Source organism: Rhinichthys klamathensis, unplaced genomic scaffold, assembly GCF_029890125.1.
Source record: "Rhinichthys klamathensis goyatoka isolate OS25496 unplaced genomic scaffold, OSU_Roscu_1.1 h1tg000716l_1, whole genome shotgun sequence".
In the NCBI taxonomy this organism is placed as follows: Eukaryota; Metazoa; Chordata; class Actinopteri; order Cypriniformes; family Leuciscidae; genus Rhinichthys; species Rhinichthys klamathensis.
In genome coordinates, this window is record NW_026607131.1 from 368,601 (window position 1) to 388,182 (window position 19,582).

Genomic DNA, 19,582 nt, shown 5'->3' on the forward strand with positions numbered 1-19,582 from the left:
AAGACTTACTGCCCCTTTTATCGAAAAAAACAACAACACGATTTCTTGGTAATGGAGCAATTCACTTCAGATGGTAGTTTTTAATTAGCAATTAAACTCATAGAAAGATTGTTTCCTTCTGAGGAATTGTGGTGTAATATGAGATTACCCTCAGACACAATGATGAAAACCACAGTAACGACAAACTCCTTGGTGGTTTACATTTGCGAATAAATAAGTAATTATGGCTTCCAGGTCCATCATCCCTTGAGAAACTGCATGCAACAGTAGGCGCTTGTTCTGCTGCAAATGTAAAAAGAAAAAATGGGGGAAAAGTTTCCATTTAAAGGGACAGTTCAACCCAAAATGAAAATTCGGTAATCATTTACTCGGCCTCATGTCATTTCATGCATTCATGACCTCGAGACTAGATTATTGTAATGCTTTATTAGCTGGTTGTCCTGCATCTTCAATAAACAAGCTACAGTTAGTCCAAAATGCAGCCGCTAGAGTTCTTACTAGGTCAAGAAAATATGATCATATAACACCGATTCTATCATCTCTGCACTGGTTACCTATCAAGTTCCGTATCAATTACAAAGTACTACTACTGACCTATAAAGCCCTAAATGGTTTAGCTCCTGTGTATTTAATGGACCTTCTATCGCCCTACAATCCATCGCGTTCTTTAAGATCCCGAAATTCGAGGCTTCTGGTCATTCCTAGGATATCTAAGTCCACTAAAGGAGGGAGGGCGTTCTCACATTTAGCTCCTAAACTCTGGAATAGCCTTCCTGATACTGTTCGTGGCTCAGACTCGCTCTCCCAGTTCAAAACTAGATTAAAGACGCATCTCTTCAGCCAAGCATTCACATAATGCTTACCTTTTATACCACTGTTGAATCAGATCGACTGCATTAATATTATGAACAGCAGCTACGCTAATTATTTCCCATCTGCTTTTCTGCTGTTATCTCGGGACGCTAGTCCCGAGGTAAATAGCGTTCGTCAGCTCCAGTTTGTATCCAGCCTCTCACGGAGACTTCAGACGCTCCAACACCTGCGATGAGACGACTCGACGCCTATGAAGAGACGACTTGACGCCTGTGAAGAGACGACTCAACGCCGGCGATATGTTATGCCCTAAATTAATACATGATGATTAACTAACTATATTATTCTATGTACATTTCTGAAATGCACTTTCTGTAAAGCTGCTTTGAAACAATATGTATTGTGAAAAGCGCTATACAAATAAATTTGAATTGAATTGAATTGAATTCCAAAGTTGTATGACTTTCTTTCTTCGGCAAAACAAAAGGAGATTTAGTGGGTAGCACTTTTCAAACAATTTACAATTAATGGTTACTGAAGGTTTCACGCTTCAAAAAGAAAGCAAAAGCACCATGAAGGTATTATAAACAATCCATACAACTTGTGCGCTTTATTTCAAGTGTTCTGAAGTCAAACGATAGCTTTTGGGTATAAGAAATAGTCTAATTTAAGTCATTATTCACTGATAATCTTCCCCTCTATGGGCTTGCAGCCATTGCTGTCAGATCATTGAGTCAGTGAGTTGAACTTAAGAACTACAATCACTCAGACCAGTTTAATGACCTGGATCAAACGATTAATTGAGAAGATTCGACTCAAAAAGACAATTCATTCATGGAACAGGCATATTTCTCTCGGGAATGTGTCCAGGAGAGCTATGATCTGTTCAACAGTCTGATCTGTTCTTTACTCAAAGCCATCGCTTTAGAAGATGTGAATATAGTGTGTGTAGTAAACAGCAGTTTTTTAATAGTTTTGTGTTTCACAGACAGTAAATAAATAAAAACATACATAAGCCAGAGTGTTCTAAAAATATGTGCAGTAGGCCTATTTTTTTGTGTGCTAAACAATTATGTATTCAGTGAGATTTCCATTGCTTTTTCTAAACCAGCGAAAGCATAACAGTAATTTGTAAGGGATCTAGCTGTAATGAACCAGTCTGAAGTATCCTGGAGCACTGTGTACTAGTTAGCCTCTTTAATTACAGTATTTTGAGTTCATTTTTTAAGTGGGTTAAGACTTCTTATCTGTGGCCTATTTCACAGCGCGCACACACAAAACATACACGTGTTAACTTAACAGTAAAATATTCACATTCACACGAGCAAGGCAGTATCAGAAATGCAACTGCAGGCACACTAACAACTGGCAGGATTTTACTGTAATTTCTTACAATAAAATGACTGAGACCGAGACCGAGTCTCGAGTACACAACACTGCTAATCACAACAGACTATTATCCCATAGTGCAGCATGAACTGGTTATCTTTGTTTTTTGTACAGTATTTGGTACTGTGTGCATTTTGACTCGGAATTGACTCGTACTCGAACATATTAGGGTTCAGACTTATTCCCGAGTCCACTCGAGTCCCATTCAAAATATTTCATGATTATTACTGTATGTTAATATATCTCTAAATTGTTGTTTGATTGAAACGTCCAATGATTGCTGACTTTCTTGTGCGCAACAGCGCATGACTTGAGACTATAACGTTCGTGGTGCGCAAATGCAGCAGGACCCAGTTCAGATGTGATGTGGAGCCTCTAGTTCAAGTTACTATGTATTGAAAATGTCTGCCTTATCATCCATAATTCAGTTTTCATATAAGAGCCACACAGAATTCATGTGCAGTAAGGTTATGTGTAAGAGCACTTACTGATTGTAAAAATTGTAAGTCATAATTGTAATAAAATTACCTTTACACCACCTACTATGTGGCCTTTTTACCATTACAGTGTACATGATTCCATGGTATATTTGATTTACTGTTTGAATATGGTGCCAATTTTATTGTTACCACCAAATATTTTACATATTCTTGAAGATATCTTTAGGTCTGGTTTCAGACCCAACCTTAGGTTATCCAACCTCTCTGGTCTCGGTCTCGACTCGGACTCGACCCTCTATGGTCTCGGTCTCTACTCGGACTCAACCCTCTATGGTCTCGGTCTCGACTCGGACTCGACCCTCTATGGTCTCGGTCTCGACTCGGACTCGACCCTCTATGGTCTCGGTCTCTACTCGGACTCGACCCTCTATGGTCTCGGTCTCGACTCGGACTCGACCCTCTCTGGTCTCGGTCTCGACTCGGACTCGACCCTCTATGGTCTCGGTCTCTACTCGGACTCGACCCTCTATGGTCTCGGTCTCGACTCGGACTCGACCCTCTATGGTCTCGGTCTCTACTCGGACTCGACCCTCTATGGTCTCGGTCTCGACTCGGAATCGAGTGAGCTGGTCTCAACTACAATACTGGTGATTAGTTTTCCCTTTGGCTATTATTTAATATAGGCTATGCAACCCATGCTCATTGGAAAAATGTGCTTCTACCTACATTTTTGCAAAACTATTCAATATTCAATTCAATTTACATTTAATTGTATGGCGCTTTTCACAATACATTTCGCTTCAAAGCAGCTTTACAGAAAAAAATGCACGTTTCACAATTTAGAGTAATCTGTTATCAGAGGTCACTGTGTCAAAGTAATGTCCATATGTCAAAAATGTACAGTTCTAAGATAATACAAATCATGCAGTCAAACTAAAATCATAATATCAAAAACAGATAATGTAACTGCAGTTTCCAGCTGAAATGAACAGTAGTGGCAGTAAAACACCAACAACATTTCACAGAAAATGTGACCACAGGGGCAGATTACACAATATACTAGGTTTATTACCACAAAAACTTTTACCATAGTGCATGATTTATAATACATTATGATGTTTGCCTCACTCTTGCGTTGTATAGCTCACTTGGTACAGCATTGCACTTGTTCGGCTACGATCCTGTGAAAACCAAGTCACAAATGTGTTTTTATCAGGTTTGCTTGTGTTAAGACTATTGGATAGGTTTAGAGTAGGATTTATTGTAGGTGGCATATTATTTTCAAACGCAATAGAGCACTGACCTTTTAGTGCTACTCACCGGACATTTCTGAACTACCACGATATGTACAATCATCAACTTAATAAATTGCCAGATTCATGTTCATATCATATGTTTCTGAGAAACTGAATAATTTAAGCACCACACACTAAAAATATTTCACTTCAAAAGTGTTGTGAAATGCAAAAGTAATGTAAAGTAATTTAGCAGAAAAAGCTGACATTCAAAAAGAGAACTATTGCAGCTAAACATTCCTTAGTTTGTCTGTTTTTGCTGTATCTGCCATATGAATTAGGGACCAATTTATTGCCACAATCAAATGGGGAGCCGGTCAGCAGCTCTAATTAGACACATGCAACACACCAACGAATGCACTGAGGACTTATTTTATGTCTCATGACCCACTTGTAGACAACACGGCAAGACAAAAGAAGTTTCAGAGGGAACCTTTTACGAATGGAAGAGCGGCAGCCGAGACGATGCATGCAAGTTACTAGCCTTTGAAATCTGCCTGTAAGTTTTATTAGCGCGGCTTTTCCAGTCGCATGTTCTTTTTCATCTCAGTTGAAGCCAGGCTCCAATGTTTGGATCCTCAGGGAGCTCTGGGTGCTTTCTAAGCAGAGAATTATTCACATTATCTTCAATAAGGGAATTGATTACGGTCACACTTCCCCTGTTACTCATCTAGTCAGACTCACCCGTGCACCATTCCGCACCTAATTGGAGTGTCAAAGTAGCTCGTTCATTTCCGTCACGGTACATATGCCGTAGATGCCCGTGTTTACTTCACGTACGCTTTCTGACTCACTCCACTCTGCTGCTCATGAATTAGAGGGATTGCGAGACTGTGTGCGCGTGCATACCGTGTTTGCTGAGCCTGGTGGACTCCCGCAGTGAGCTCTCGGCGAGGGTTTCTCGGCATGCGTGACTTGGCCGAGTCGGAGCAGCTTGATCGAGCAATGACTGCAGGCACTCTCCTTGCTTCAAGCTCATGCCATTGCTTTTACTGGGATGAGATAGCAGGGCAATTTACATAATAATAAGATCATTTCTCCTTCTGTCACAGTTCCAAAGACAGAAAAACAAACATCAATTAGTCCACTATCCAGGGGGGCAGAACTGAAGAATGAAGGTGGGGCTTTTGCTTGGTAAAAGAGGAAACAACTTCCTACACCCGAGTCATTAAAACTATTCTCGTAGTAGCAGCATGAAGCATAATCTAACACTCTAAATGAGCGCCGCCGAAGGCTCGGACATTGCCTTAGAGGGTAAATGCATATGGTCAGAGCTAGTGGAGCCAAAGAGACTGCTAATATGGGGAAGAACAGATGTGTGAAGTATTAAAGCAGCAAGGGTAATGATGGGAGCCAGTGTGTCTGGTAATTATCAGCCTCCCACAGACTCCCAGGTAATGTAGTCTTCTCTACAGTCATTAGGACCTTCATGATGTATTCAGCACATGTCCCATCGCACTGTTCAGGGGCTGCCCGAGGCTAGGCGGGCTTTGGGTTTCGTGCCAGGCCACGTTCAAGAGACCTACAAAAGTCAACTTTGGGCTGACAGAGAAGTGCTTAGATCTCGACAGCACTGCCCAATGTCATTACTCTCTGATAGTCAGAGTCTTGGGGTCTTCTTTGTTAGAGTCCTTTTCGATCTTTTGGTTGTTCTGGAGGCAATTTTGTTAGTGTTTTAAATAGGGCTGCCAATTCAATGTTAATTTAGTGACAAAAACTGTGATCATTTTTTTAAAAATGTAATCATGCCCAAAGTCATTTATAAACGTTCACAAGTTTTTTCCAGGGTTGTACAAAATTCAAATTGAAGAACTGGTTCCCTTTCAATTCATGAGTTGAATTTAAATTGAACTGGCAATGAACCACAGCAAGTTGTATTGGAATTCAAATTGGAATGACATTTTGGAATGACAAATTGGAATTAATTTATTGAAACGTAATTCAAATTAAAAAGGCTTTAAAAAAATTTAAACAAATCTTTCAAACAAAGCTTTGTCAAGCCAGCATTCAAAGTATGTGTTGATACACTTTGCTTTTCTGGTTAAAAAAGTTACACATATGAATTGATTAATTTTTAAAGGGATAGGTCACTTACTCACCCTCAAGTTGTTCCAAACCCGTATGAGTTTCTTTCTTCTTTTGAACACAAAGGGCGATATTTTAAGGAATGTTGGTAATCAACAGTTTTGACGGTAGCCATTGACGTAAAAATATACTATGGAAGTCAATGGCTACTTTCAACTGTCTGGATACTAACATTTAGAACATTTATTTTTAAATTTATATTAAATTTTTTCTTTTGTGTTTAACAGATGAAAGAAACTCATACAGGTTTGGAACAACATGAGGGTGAGTAATAGCCTGGCTCCGCCCTCCTATATGTACTTCCGCTCAATTTTCATTTTCCTTCAGTACGTCGTCTGGGTTTGCGGTATATTCTCAGGTTTTCTCCGGCCAATTTTTTACCGGTCCAATCAGCGAACAGAGGAAGTGGCTGAGAACAATGACGTTGAGGTCGTGCGCTAGTTTGAGTCGTCATACGTCACGACCAAACGTTAGCGATTGCTTATGGCAGATCCGTGGCTCTGGGCAGATCCAATAGTTTTAAACTTCAACAAAGTATACCCGCCTTCAAGGAAGTTAACGCTTGTCAATGGGGAGTGGCCAGACTCTCTGTACAAATGAAATGTACGAGGTCTGGTAGGACCAGGCTAGGTGACAGAATTGAATTCTACTACCTTATATTCAAATTCAAATGGCAATTCTGGATCCTGTTTGTCACCTCAATTCAAATTCAGCAATATGATATGGACATAAAATAATCTATAAAGTATCTTCTATAGCCGCTATTTGTCTATTTTCATTGCTTTCATGGGTGTAGCAGGGATGAAGAGAGGTGTGGATCTTTAGCAAGCAGTCTTTATTCCAAGAACACATAAAAGATCATTCAAATCAGGAGCCAATGTCAATAATCCAAACATGATGACAAAGGGAACACAGGAGACATGACAGCTTTACAACAAGTGTAAAGACAACATCAAACAAACTAGGACTGAAACAGGGGGGTATACATACACTGGGTAACAGGAGGCTAACAAGGAACAGATGAAGGTGATAAGTTGCCATGGTGACTAACAAGGGTAGCTATAGAAACTTAAGGTAAACAGAAACTAGACCACAGGAACTGAACACAAGCACAGCAAGACAAAATAATATTAAAATAAAAGTCCAAGAACACTAAACACAGGGAATCGTGACATCTGCACACTAACAGCATCTCTTAAATGATTGTAATTTGGGAGATTTTCTCAGCAAAAATTCATATATATATGACGAGGGGTCAGTTACACAGAATTACCCAGATTATTTAGAAATATTTTAGCAGAGTAAAGCAGTAGATAGCCGCTTAATAACATTAATTAATCAGCTTATCATTCAATTAATTTGATTAAATTAAGCTCTAGTTTCAACACTTCAGGGTACATTTACATGACAACAATGTACTAAAAACGGAAACGTTTTTCCTCAGCATTTTTCACATACAGACGACAACGTTGTCAAAACGCGGATCCGCAAAAACTATTAAAAACACAGTATTATGCATGCCAGGCCAGTAGTTGGTGATGTCACTTTACGGTCCTCACTTTACACTTAACACTACGCGCCTATTATAGACTGAACACATAATACACATGCGCATGACATCACCGTTTTTACAAATTCACATTTTTAATGGTAAAAATTTCAACAACTTGCCATTTTAAAAAAAGTTTCCAAAAGTTTGTGTTTTCAGGCCCCCTAAACGCAGTTGTCGTGTAAATGAACGGCCAAAACGCATAAAAGAGTTTTCCGTTTTTAGTTGAAAACTGTCGTGTAAATGGCCCCTCAAGTGTCATAATTGGTTGACAGCAGACTGACGCCCCCCTTAAACCGTGTAATCAAACTCTAACTCTAATGGGCTGGAAACTGGTGAACTATCATTCCAGATAATCCACTTTTTTTGAGGTCCAAGGTTTGTTGACATTTAGACTCAATTTCAATTCATTTCGCAAAACTGACTGCATATCACACCATTGATCGCATGTCGGAATTATGTCAGACTGTTATGAGTTCATAATTTAAAGACTTTAAAGTCTTTAAAGACGTCTGCTAAATTGCACATGGCAGCTTTTCAATTAGCCACACTTGTCGTTCATACGTCTAGAAACGCTTTATGACGTGTGGCCATCAATTCTGTAACCATGTTGTTAAATCCAGAATGGGAACTTTTTTCACACAAGGCTCAAAGTTCCTCAGTTCAATTGCGGTCGTGGAGGTGAAATTACATTGACATTGCTTTGGTGAATCATTCCATTGGTTTAGTGATGTGCAGTAACGCAGCTGAATCACATTAAAACAGAGAGGAGTAGAGAGAATCATTTGTTTTTAATCCCCTTCACCATCACCCTTGATCTTTCCGTCACACTCGCGGCGATTTCACCTACGCTGCGACAGAGCTGGGATCACCAGGGACCCGTCAGTCAGAAAGCCCTATTTTTTTACATGCACTCCACACCTGAACTCCGAAAGCTCTCGCAACATGACTCTGCATCTTAAGTGTGTGCTTAACATTTCTGTCACCCCCCAAACACCACACATCCACTGGCCAGCAAACCAGTGGGGGAGGGGGGGATCACAATCCTTGAGGTTAATTAAAAAAATAATAATAATTGTGGCTCACTTTTATAGACCTTAGACGTCAATGGTCAAACATGAAACCAGAATTGATCCTATTTACTTTCCTAAAGCACGTTCCTGGTCTTACTGTGAATAATTAATTGGTGCTTGCTATTCCGGAAAAAAATTATAATTATGAGAAAAATACAAAATAGGCCATTTGGCCAGTTGGAAAATTTTAACCAATAGGAGAATAGCTAGTTTTAGGATTCAAATGACTCAATTATGCCACACCCACTTTCATGATCCAATCAAATCCAATTCAATAGATAAATTCTCTTCCTTCATTTTTTCTCGTTGAATATTCTGTTGCAAAAAATACATCAGATAATGGTAATATAATGGATTGCAAACTTTAATAATAAAAATGAGGCGACCTGCTACATGTAAAAGAAAGCAGCCGGTCGCACACTGGGGCTGCTTCCGAAAACTGAAAAATGCTGCCATCGGAGGACACATTCCAAGGAAGGAAGGCATCAGGTCCGAATCCAAAGTTAGCTTGACTTCCTGTCTCCTAAGATACCGTCATCTGATCTGATTTTTGAAGGCAGCATAGATGTATCCCTCGCTGCCTTTGATATCCCACAATCCTGTGTGTTCCATTCTGTGACAGTTGTGCTGAAAAATAAAGATTGTTGAAAGTTGCGATTGGTGGTCGGTTTGTGTGTAAATATACATTTTTGATGTTTTCCACTTTTGATGTAATTTCTAGCAAAAAAATACTATTATTAAATCTAAAATGTTCTATTCTAATCTATTTTGCTGTACACACCATTAAACCGTTACACTGCCTCAGAAGTCTCTTCGAAATCAGAAAAGGTGATCTACATAATTATAGCTCTCTATATAAAGCATATTCAAGCCACAGGAAGTTTTGCAATGCATTACACAATCTTTCAGCCTAGGGTGAATTCATTATGTAATATGTGCATTATATTTGTCCCAAATCATTGTTAATGTAAGTTAATGGAAAACTATGTGAGAGGCACTCTGTGGCGTGGGAGGATTTTGAACAGCCTCAAGAGATGTTGTCGGACAGATGCTGATTGGTGTGCGTTCACTCATAGAAAACAATGAGTTGAATTTTAAAGACGTGGTGTGGAATGGTGCTTCTAATATGGTGTGTAACCCCCCTTTAGGCTAGATATGACTAGATTCTTCATAGTGTGAGTGTGAGTGCACCTTTTCATATCTAGAATACACATTTTTTTCAGCAGATGCTCCGGGCAAAAAAGGGCTGAACACAGGACATTCTGAGAAAAATCCAGTTGGCATTTTCAAAGTTTTTTTTTTTTTTTTCAAGAGAAACTTATTTCTGTTCAAAATCAGGCTTCTTCCAGCAATTTTCTGGGTATTTAGTTATGCTAATTACACACATCTTGCATGCATGAAGTTTCAATTTGCATTCCTCATTTCAATCAGGCACAGCAACTGGTGTCATTTTTCATGGGTACGGTGTTGTGTTTTCTTTAGAGCTTCCTGCAGTGAAATCAATCGAATCGAGCTCTTTGATTCCACAATGCTTCATTAACTGACATCGTCTGTCACATCGCATATGTTAATAAGTGAAGGCGCGCAAACAAAAACCCATAAAAAACACTGGAAGCACAGAGCTATCTTCCCCTTGTCCCTTTTTCTGCTGAAATCATGTGCTGAACAAAAAAACAATGCTATCCGTTTTATTTAGCACGTTTAGAGCCTCTGAGCTGATGTATGTTAGTTTAAGAAGATTTACCTGGTGCTGCTTTTAGTTGAACTAAAAAAAAGCAAAAAGTCTTGCTTACTTTTTTTATTAAACTATATTTCCACAGGATTATAGTATGGAGTGATTTTCACTCCTGGTAGTATTTGACCAAAGTTTTAGGTTCCTCTTATTCTCAGTGACTTGGTTCAAGGATAGAAATGAATGGTCCAAATAGGCTTTTTGTGAGCTCATTTAATAAACCCTTTCATGCATGAATTATGACAACCTCAGTCAGGCTTTTTTCCCTATGTGATTTTATTGCTCTTAGAGCATGAAATACAAGATTTGAACAAGATAGGAGATAGAGGAGATATGTAATTAAACATAATACAGTAATAAAACAGTAATACTGCATGTATTTAACAAACCAATTAATGAAATGATATAAAATCATGTGAAAACTATCAAATATATACAAAAATATAATACAGCTTTAATTATTGTAAAAGCAATTGAGTTTGTTCCCTTTCGACCAGCAGACGGAAAAGAACTTCATACAAGTTGCACTTTGCATGTCTTTGATATCAGGACATGAGGACATGATTTCATCAAAGATCTCAACAACCGGTAAAGGTACAACTCTGTGGAAAACCCGCTCCCTCCAATCCACCAGAGTATGTCGATTTACCCTTATCAGCTGATCATTCTAATTATGTTCAAAATGGACACACTTCTACCATTGCTCTCCTCTCTGAAAAAACCTCAGACTGAAATCTATTGATGTTTTCAGACAGTGGAAAAGCTAGCGATTAGGTGTTTTCAATCTGAAATGAGCAGTGTTGGGGTAACGCATCACAAGTTATGAATTTTGTAATCAGATTACTTTTTTATGTAACGATTAAAGTAATGCATTACAAGTAACGCGTGCATTATGTAATCAGATACATTTTTTGATGTAACGAGTAAAGTAACACATTACAAGTAGCATACAGTATGTACTGTAATTAGATCACTTTTTGACGTAACTGCAAATTACATTCAAATTACATGACACAAATACATTATTTCATCCAAAAAGTTACTGCAGCTGAAGAGCAAAATTCACAGTAATAGTATGAACTGTAGCCGAAATATAGCTATGATGCATAATGTCCAATTTAGCAGACAGATGATTAATCAGAATTTCCTCTCAATCTAAAATCAATACTTGGAATATGTAACAATGATATGACTCCTTGGATGTTACAATATTTTTTACAGCTGCAAGAGTCTCCTAGGATTGAAGGAATGGGTGGATATTCCGGAGCAACTTGGCAGAAAATAAAATGCCACACACAACAGCTTGCCATGTTGGCAGTGCATATAATGCACTAGAGTCCACTATAATGGTTGATGTGCAACTATGCCATCAAAACCCATGTATAAGCAAGAAAATTACTTTTTGCATAGCTGTCCGCTAGTGACCTCTATGCATGAAATCCCAAGAGCTGAGCCCTTTCTCTTTCAGCGTTATAGGAATACAATAGATGGCCAACAGAAAAGGCCACCTACCATTTGACAGCCGTGATTAGTGTCCAACCACCGTCACACTGGACTTTTTCAGGAGGAAAATATCATGTAACTGAGCACTCATCATAACAAGTATTTAAAAAAAAAAAAAAAAGCAGATGAGTAGAGCTGGAACCTCCACTCTGTTAAAGAGGAAGCGGAAAAATGCTGAATATCAGCAGAGTTCCCAATGAGTTGCATGGCAGATTCCTGCTCTGATAAATATGCAGGACGTCAGCACTTATGAAAGAGTTAGGCTGATGGGAGGGAAGTGTGGATAGCCTATTAAACTGTAAATATTTACCCCATTTCTGAATAAAAATACTCTTTCCCCCAGGGTCTCAACATGTCCTCTTTTTGGCAGATTGGCAGGCTCTGGAGTTGTATTTGTTTTTGGAGCAAATACGTGGTGGAGGGCAAATTCAGATCTTTTTCCTAGAAAAAACGGGTTATATATGCTGATACATTTAGGAAGAATAAGGAATGTTTTAGCTATACCAAAATCACAAGTGCCTTTGATTTGTATAAAAATGTATTATTTATATTTATGACAGAAATGTTATCTAGCCCAAATCATATTTCTGCACAATTGTTTGTCATTCACAAAGTTCTACATAATGTCATAGTTATGTTATGTTTCATTGCGTTTTTTTCCCGTGTGACCCAGTTTCCCAGTTTGTCTGATTAGTCCTTTAGTTCGTCTGTTAGTTCATAAGTTAACTCATTGTCCCTGTGTATATTTATACCTTGTGTTCTCCCTCATTCTCTGTCCTTTCTTACTGATGTTTTGTTGTGTATGTTGGACTTACCCTTCTGATCGCATGAGTTTGTCATTAAAGACATATTGATGTTCCTTTGTGAGTTTATACACAACCTACCTGTGACACATACAACTTTGTATGTTGTTTGTTAAATATTTAGGCTTTTTCAATTATGATTTGACCTACCATTACTACAATTTACCATTCCAGGACCATTACACAGAATTCCCCAGATTTCGCCAAATTTCAAGACAGATTCAGTCAGACTTAAAGAGAAGAAATTAAAAACATTTCAAAGTTTAATCATGTAATAACTCATGACAACCTTTACATTAAATAATCAATCAACAATAAAACGCAATCATATTAATTACTTACCCATACGATTAATGTAATTAACAAGCAGATTAATTAAATTGATTTGAATTGCAGAAGAAACAAAAATACATGTCAAGACTGGTACAAGCTTGAAACCTTCAGGGGCCATGATTAAATGCATTCATTTATTACATTTTTTTTTAATTAACATGTTAATTTAACAGCCTTAATTAGAAGTGACAGTTGCATTGAAGTGTGATGACAGAAGCTGGTGGTAATGGGTTGTGGAAACACACTCTGCTAAACTCGCCCATTAATTCCTTTTTGGAGTTTTTGAGATGTAATTGTCTCTCGTGTCCTTTTTCTCCTTCTAAAATGTCTGCAGAAGAAGCCCAAACTCTTCTGTATTTAAAACAATTAACATACTGGAGATCAGAGTCATGGTTCTTAGGGATTGGGGTTAACGTGTTTGCCTTTCATGTGTCTAAGCATTTGGAGGACTGGATCAACCTCTCAAAAAACACTGAGGAGTGAGGCACAGATGTTATCAGAATATGTGGTCTCTCGGGTGGCTTCCGAGACCTTCATGACCTGCTAATAAAGAAGATCAAGTCAGCCGGGAATTCTTGCCTTGTCTTTGCTGTAATATGTTCCTACTGATTTTGTAGGGGGGGGGGGGGGGGGGGTTATATGAATTAAGGCATTTTCTAACCCTTTTTTTTGTGTGTGTTTTGCATTTTTCAGTTCAGTTCCTTTCTTAAGTATATTGTTAATGCATTTATGCAAAATCTGCTGGAATATGCCGTAGTTGAGGCTGTCATACTGTTTTACTGGAACAAAACTCTCAGCTGAGAATTGATTTGGATCATGTCCCAGTCCTGCGTAATGAACAGGGCCGTGTGCATGTCAAATCATCTGGAATTAACAAAGTAAGCTTGCTTTCATATTATACTCTGTTCCAAAAAACCTTGATGCCTACATACATACAGTAGATAGAATTTGAAAGCATTATAGGTGAAAGCATTGGTAGTGTGCCACAAGTTGCATTTCCTGTACAATGACGTAACTCGCTGCTTAACTATTGAAGTATGATGCACCGTTGGAGAAATTAACTAGCAAGTCAAGACTGTTTCTTGCAACTGTAAATGTAACTTTGCCAGTCACCAGAGTGAAGTATGTCGTTTCACCGGAAGATTGAGTTACTGTATGACATTTTAGGGTACGTTTACATGACAACTACACTAAAAACAGAAAGGTTTTTCCATTGCATTTTCATGTACAGACAACAATGTTGTCAAAATGATCCCTGTTCACAAGGACAAGGGGAATCAAGGGGAAATCCGATTTCACATAATAAGCTCTAAAAATTGTTTAACCTAATTAAAAATAGACCTTTTCCACAATATTTGTGTCCTATGCTTATTAGAGTAAGTTGTTTTTAGCTTCACTACTCTACTGGAATTAACCGTTTCAACCACAGACTAGAGAGAGGTTCTTGTTCTGTAGTGCACCGGCCTTTAAATAAATTGGTAACACTTTATTTTGATGGTCCCCTCTAGACATTCTACTGACTATAATTAGCTTTGCAAGTACGTGCCAACTTATTCTACTTATCATAACCCCTTTTTCTGTTAACCTTAACCCTCCCCTAACAGTCTACTAATACTCAAATATATTACTCTAAAGAGTTAGTTGACATCTGTAGGGTCTGGACCCATCAGACACAGACTAATTATTCATTATATACAAAGGTTTATGAAACTCCAAAACTAACATCCCAAATGAAATGAACACCAGGGCTGAAACAGTGTCATGTTACAGGGCTGATAAGGAAATTTTACGACCACATTCCTTTGGCAACATGCGCAAGAGAGAGACAATGGGAAGACAGAAACAATCTTTAATACAGACTTTGCTGCATTAATCATAACTGATCTATAAATGAACATGCATAAAACTGTGAAAGAAACAGTGGTTTACTGTCTTGTGTACTATTATATATATATTATGGAATGTACCTTGGTATACAACCAACTAACGATCAATGTAACCTCACATGTATCATGCCTCCTACCTAATTAATCCTCATTTAATGACTCACACTTTGATGTACATCACCTTCTTCTAGCAGTGTGGATGTGTTACATCTATCTGAGCATTAATGAAGGTATAACCACGCTTGGGACAAAGACTCGTAAATTAACTAAAGCAACCTTCCCACTCAGACATTTCACCTTGCTTATTGGTCCAGTCAACCCTTAGGGGTTGGATCTTTCTCGGGCTTTATTAGAGACAGTCCACATGTGACCACCCTCTCTTTTCATCCAGCCGCAACACTGTTTCTGTTGATACTGGTGATACCCCTCCCCCTCCACGGGGGCCCAGGACCCAGCAGGCCCTGATCCAACCAGATATGGGCTCAGGCAGGAGAGAGAAGACTCTCTCACAAAGAACCAAGGACAATCTCAGGAGTTTGGAACCAGGATTCCAATCACCCACTCTTCCGACTTCCTCACTTCTCCTGGGTGCTCGGCGTGGCCTCAACAGGGCCCAGGGCCCCAGGCCTTGACCAAACCAGCCATCTGCTCATGGAGAAAGATAACTTTCAAACAACTTCCACTTGCCACTGCCGGAACCCTCAACGACTTCAATTTTCCACAACTTCAAGAATTGTTCCCACTACAAATGCAAGTATTCAATTCAATGAAATGTGAAAATGAAATGCTGTTGGTTCTTCTCATAGTTAGATGGATCTTCTCCATCGCTACACAATTCCAACTCTCACTCCTTTTTCCAACACATGTATTTATGTATGTTTGTTTAGTTTATTCATGTTTATGATTTAGTTAATAAAACTTGCGCACTTTATGTATTTGGTTCTGATTCACTGCTTGCAAACAAAGTCTCTTTTACGATCTTGATCTTGCTACATGCTCAAAGCGCTGTACATGCTAAGAAATAATTATTCTTTTGTGGCCATGGAAGATACCCTTTTCTTAGAATAAATTAATAATCAAGTTCGTTGGACGAACTGATTAATTGATTGTAATATTAATTTAGCCATGTCAAGTTAATCCAATTAACTGACCCAAATATTCATAATTAATCATAACAAGTTATTATTGATTATTAATATTTCCTATAGCTAAGTTCCTTACTCATGTAAGTGCAACTATAGTCAACAGAATGTCTAAAGGGGACCATCAGAATAAAGTGTAACCAAAAATGTCAATAACAGATGATCTGAACAGAAGAAATGAAAAAGTCATAGTTCAGCCTGATAATTGAAAAAAGCTTTTAGTTCTTCAATAAAACGTTTAATTTGTCCAAATGGTTCTATGCTCATCTTAGACAAGAGCATTAATAGGACATATTAAGAGCCTATAAGCTGTGTGCAAGCTGATGAGGGATGAGAGTGAAGGTGATATAGGAGCAAATAAAGCGAAAGTGAACGAAAGGAGGCTCTCTCTTCTTCTCACACACATATACGTCATACATGACTGACGAGTCTTTATTGACCCCCACTGGTATTTATGACGACTTGGGCTGGGTGTTTGCTGAAGAGATAGAGGAAGTTCAGCAGATGACAGACGGTCATTGGGGTTGGGGGAGCAAGTTGAATGCTATTTATTGCTGTGTATATCAGAGAACAAGGCTGTCAGCTCGGCTGAAGAGAACGTGTCAAAGGGCTGCAGCCGGATATTATTATGAGAAGCCAAAACAAACCAGGGAAAGCTAACATAATACAGGGTACATATCACACATGAAAGAGCTAGAAGGCGCAAACATGCTCTTGTTGTACCATGACTGGCAATTTAACATGCCTGCTGATGTTGAAAACAACAATCTTTCCTGGAGTTTTGCTTGAGGAATATATCCCTAAGCAAAACTTGCACACGCTTTTGGCCGTGTTGATGCTCACTTTGGCGGAAACATAGTCGGATCTTTCCCGCTTCTCCGCATGCACCACAGAGATTGTCTCTATAATCACATTTCTCCCTTGGGCACTTCTCTCCTGATACAAACAAAGTCCAAATGGATTTTTCTTTCTGATATATACTGTATAGATTGAGTCTTGAGCCATAAATCTTTCTGGTGTCATCCCTGACTAGCCAGCTGAAGTATAGATTGCACTACTTTTGTCATTAACAACCGGCAAGTTAAGCATAATTTATTGTTTTTTATTTGACAAAACGTTTTGTAAAACATGCAGCACGTTTATCATGTATGCAAAATTTCTGTTGGATGACCTACTATTACCATACCTACTGTGTGTAGTTAGTACATCAAACGAGCAGTATAGAGCAGAGCACTGAATAATGTATCCCACAATGCAAAGAATGAACCGCAAGTAATATTAGCTCTGTTTTTCTTTTATTAATTCATTATTTGATGGAACTTGAGACTTTTTTACACAAAACGAAATTTAAAATATTACATTTTGACATACATTCATCTTGATGAATTATACATGAAGGTCAAGGAGACATTTTAGTCAAATGACTGGCGCGGAGACCTGAAGGGCAAAGCATCCACCGCAGCACAGGCCTGTCAATTTCGCATCTGTTTCAAGCCACGAATATTTAGATCACATCTCAAAAGAAGAAAAACAAACAAAACACAAGATTTGGGCACTTATGATCCATATATAGCACCTGCTGCTGTATTTCAATCACTAAAAACAGAGGGACATCTAAAACTCTTGATGTGAAAAACACTTAAAGTGCCATAATGTAGCCTACTAAAACAGAGATATTACAAGATCAAATTCATTTTCCAGATTATTGATGATACATACTATATACAGGCGAGCAGATGAGCCCAGAATATGAACTCCACATGGTAAATGGTTTTCTATGGGAAAACTTAATGAAAAACTGTGTGTTGCATTTTTATTCTTGGTTAATCTGCTTGCCTGTACACACAGTAGTATGCATCATCAATAAGTTGAATATTAAATTAGGTCTTTAATAACACTATCTTACTACATTACTTCAGGTGGGCATTCCTATAAGGGTGTGACACCATGTGACAACTTTAAGATTCAAATAGTTAACATCAGTTATATTATGCTTTAGGTATCATGGACAATTTTTTTTTAAGTTAAAGTGATAGTTCACCCAAAAATGAATAATATCCCATAATTTACTCACCCTCAAGCATACTAGGTGTATATGAGTCTTAGGTCCTAGGTCACTCTTCCACCGGAACTAGACTTGCCGGTTCAAACAGTATACGTTTTTTTGTGAGACTCAGGTCAGTGGAATGAAAAAAAAATGCAAGGTCTAGAGACACGTTTTTTAAAAGTTTAACTTTTAACTTGAGGTCTGCATTTTTAGAACGCCATGTCATGAACGAAACACTAAAAAAAAAAAAAAAAAAAGAAGTGTGAAGTCCGCACACTGAAAAAGCTGCTCCAAAGAATTTATTAGCAAGGCAACGTTTCGACCATCCGGTCTTCTTCAGGCATAAATTCTTTGGAGCAGCTTTTTCAGTGTGCGGACTTCACACTTCTTTTTTTAATTTGTATTACTCAGTTGTCCTGCACCTGCGCCCAATCTGGGTGTTTGGGATGTGCACACCAGTTGTGTATTTTTCGAAACACTGCAAAAGACATGAGCGCAATGGTCAAACACTTTCATCTAGCGTGTTTATATAGAAAAAACATGAAATTCAGCACAGTGGAATGGAAAAACGTATTCTGTGTGAATGGCTCATAAGGAGACCATGCAACAACAGTTTGAAAAATGTATCATTGCCCAATGTTGTTTCATGCACTTCTTTTTTTGTTGTATTTTGTCATTTCTTTGTGTTTGACGCTATTCAAAATACTGTAGTGTAGGTATTATACAGTGTACACTGCACAGTGTTTTTTTTGTCTCTGCACATCCATGCGCAGTTGCTGGAGCAACCTTAAATAAGAAGCAAATTGTATGAGAATTTATGAAAATATGAATGGTTATTTGACATGTTATTAAAATTTCAGTCATACTCCATTCAAGCAGACAAGAGCTGTACTGGCATGACTAGCAAATAGCTGCCAGGGGTCTTACAAAGATGGCCGCCGGGCGAACTGACTGGCTTAAGGGCTTTACTCAAGCCAGCTTCTGATCTGTTTTGTTGATCTTCAGCAGTCTCTTGCTCTGGTCTGTATCTTAGATCCCTCCAGGCCACGTTCTGGGCTCGACATGATCAGTCTTTCACGCTCAGCTGCTTTGGTCTGAGGAGTTATGGAGGGATCAATGGGCGGCTGTAAATCCTCCAGCCATTGTGATGGCTATTGATTTAATGCTCAGAGGCTGTGCTATCTGCTCCACGGCACTACCACAGATATACTCTCTCATATGTGCCACTGATGTGCCCTGGGGTGAGATCTTCACCACTTTAGCACTCTCTTACAGACACAACATAACATTAGTCTGTTCTATATAAACTGCTTTGTTACTGAACCCCACTAGAGCTGATGGACTAAGAGTCTCTTGGATAATTACTCGAAAGATTATGTAGTGGATGTCTTTCCCTGCCGTGTCTTGCCGTTTACCTTTTAAATTTTCTCTTTTAAAGCCTACAAGGCTCCATATTGTATGACAACATGACGCAATGGTGATAACACGGGTT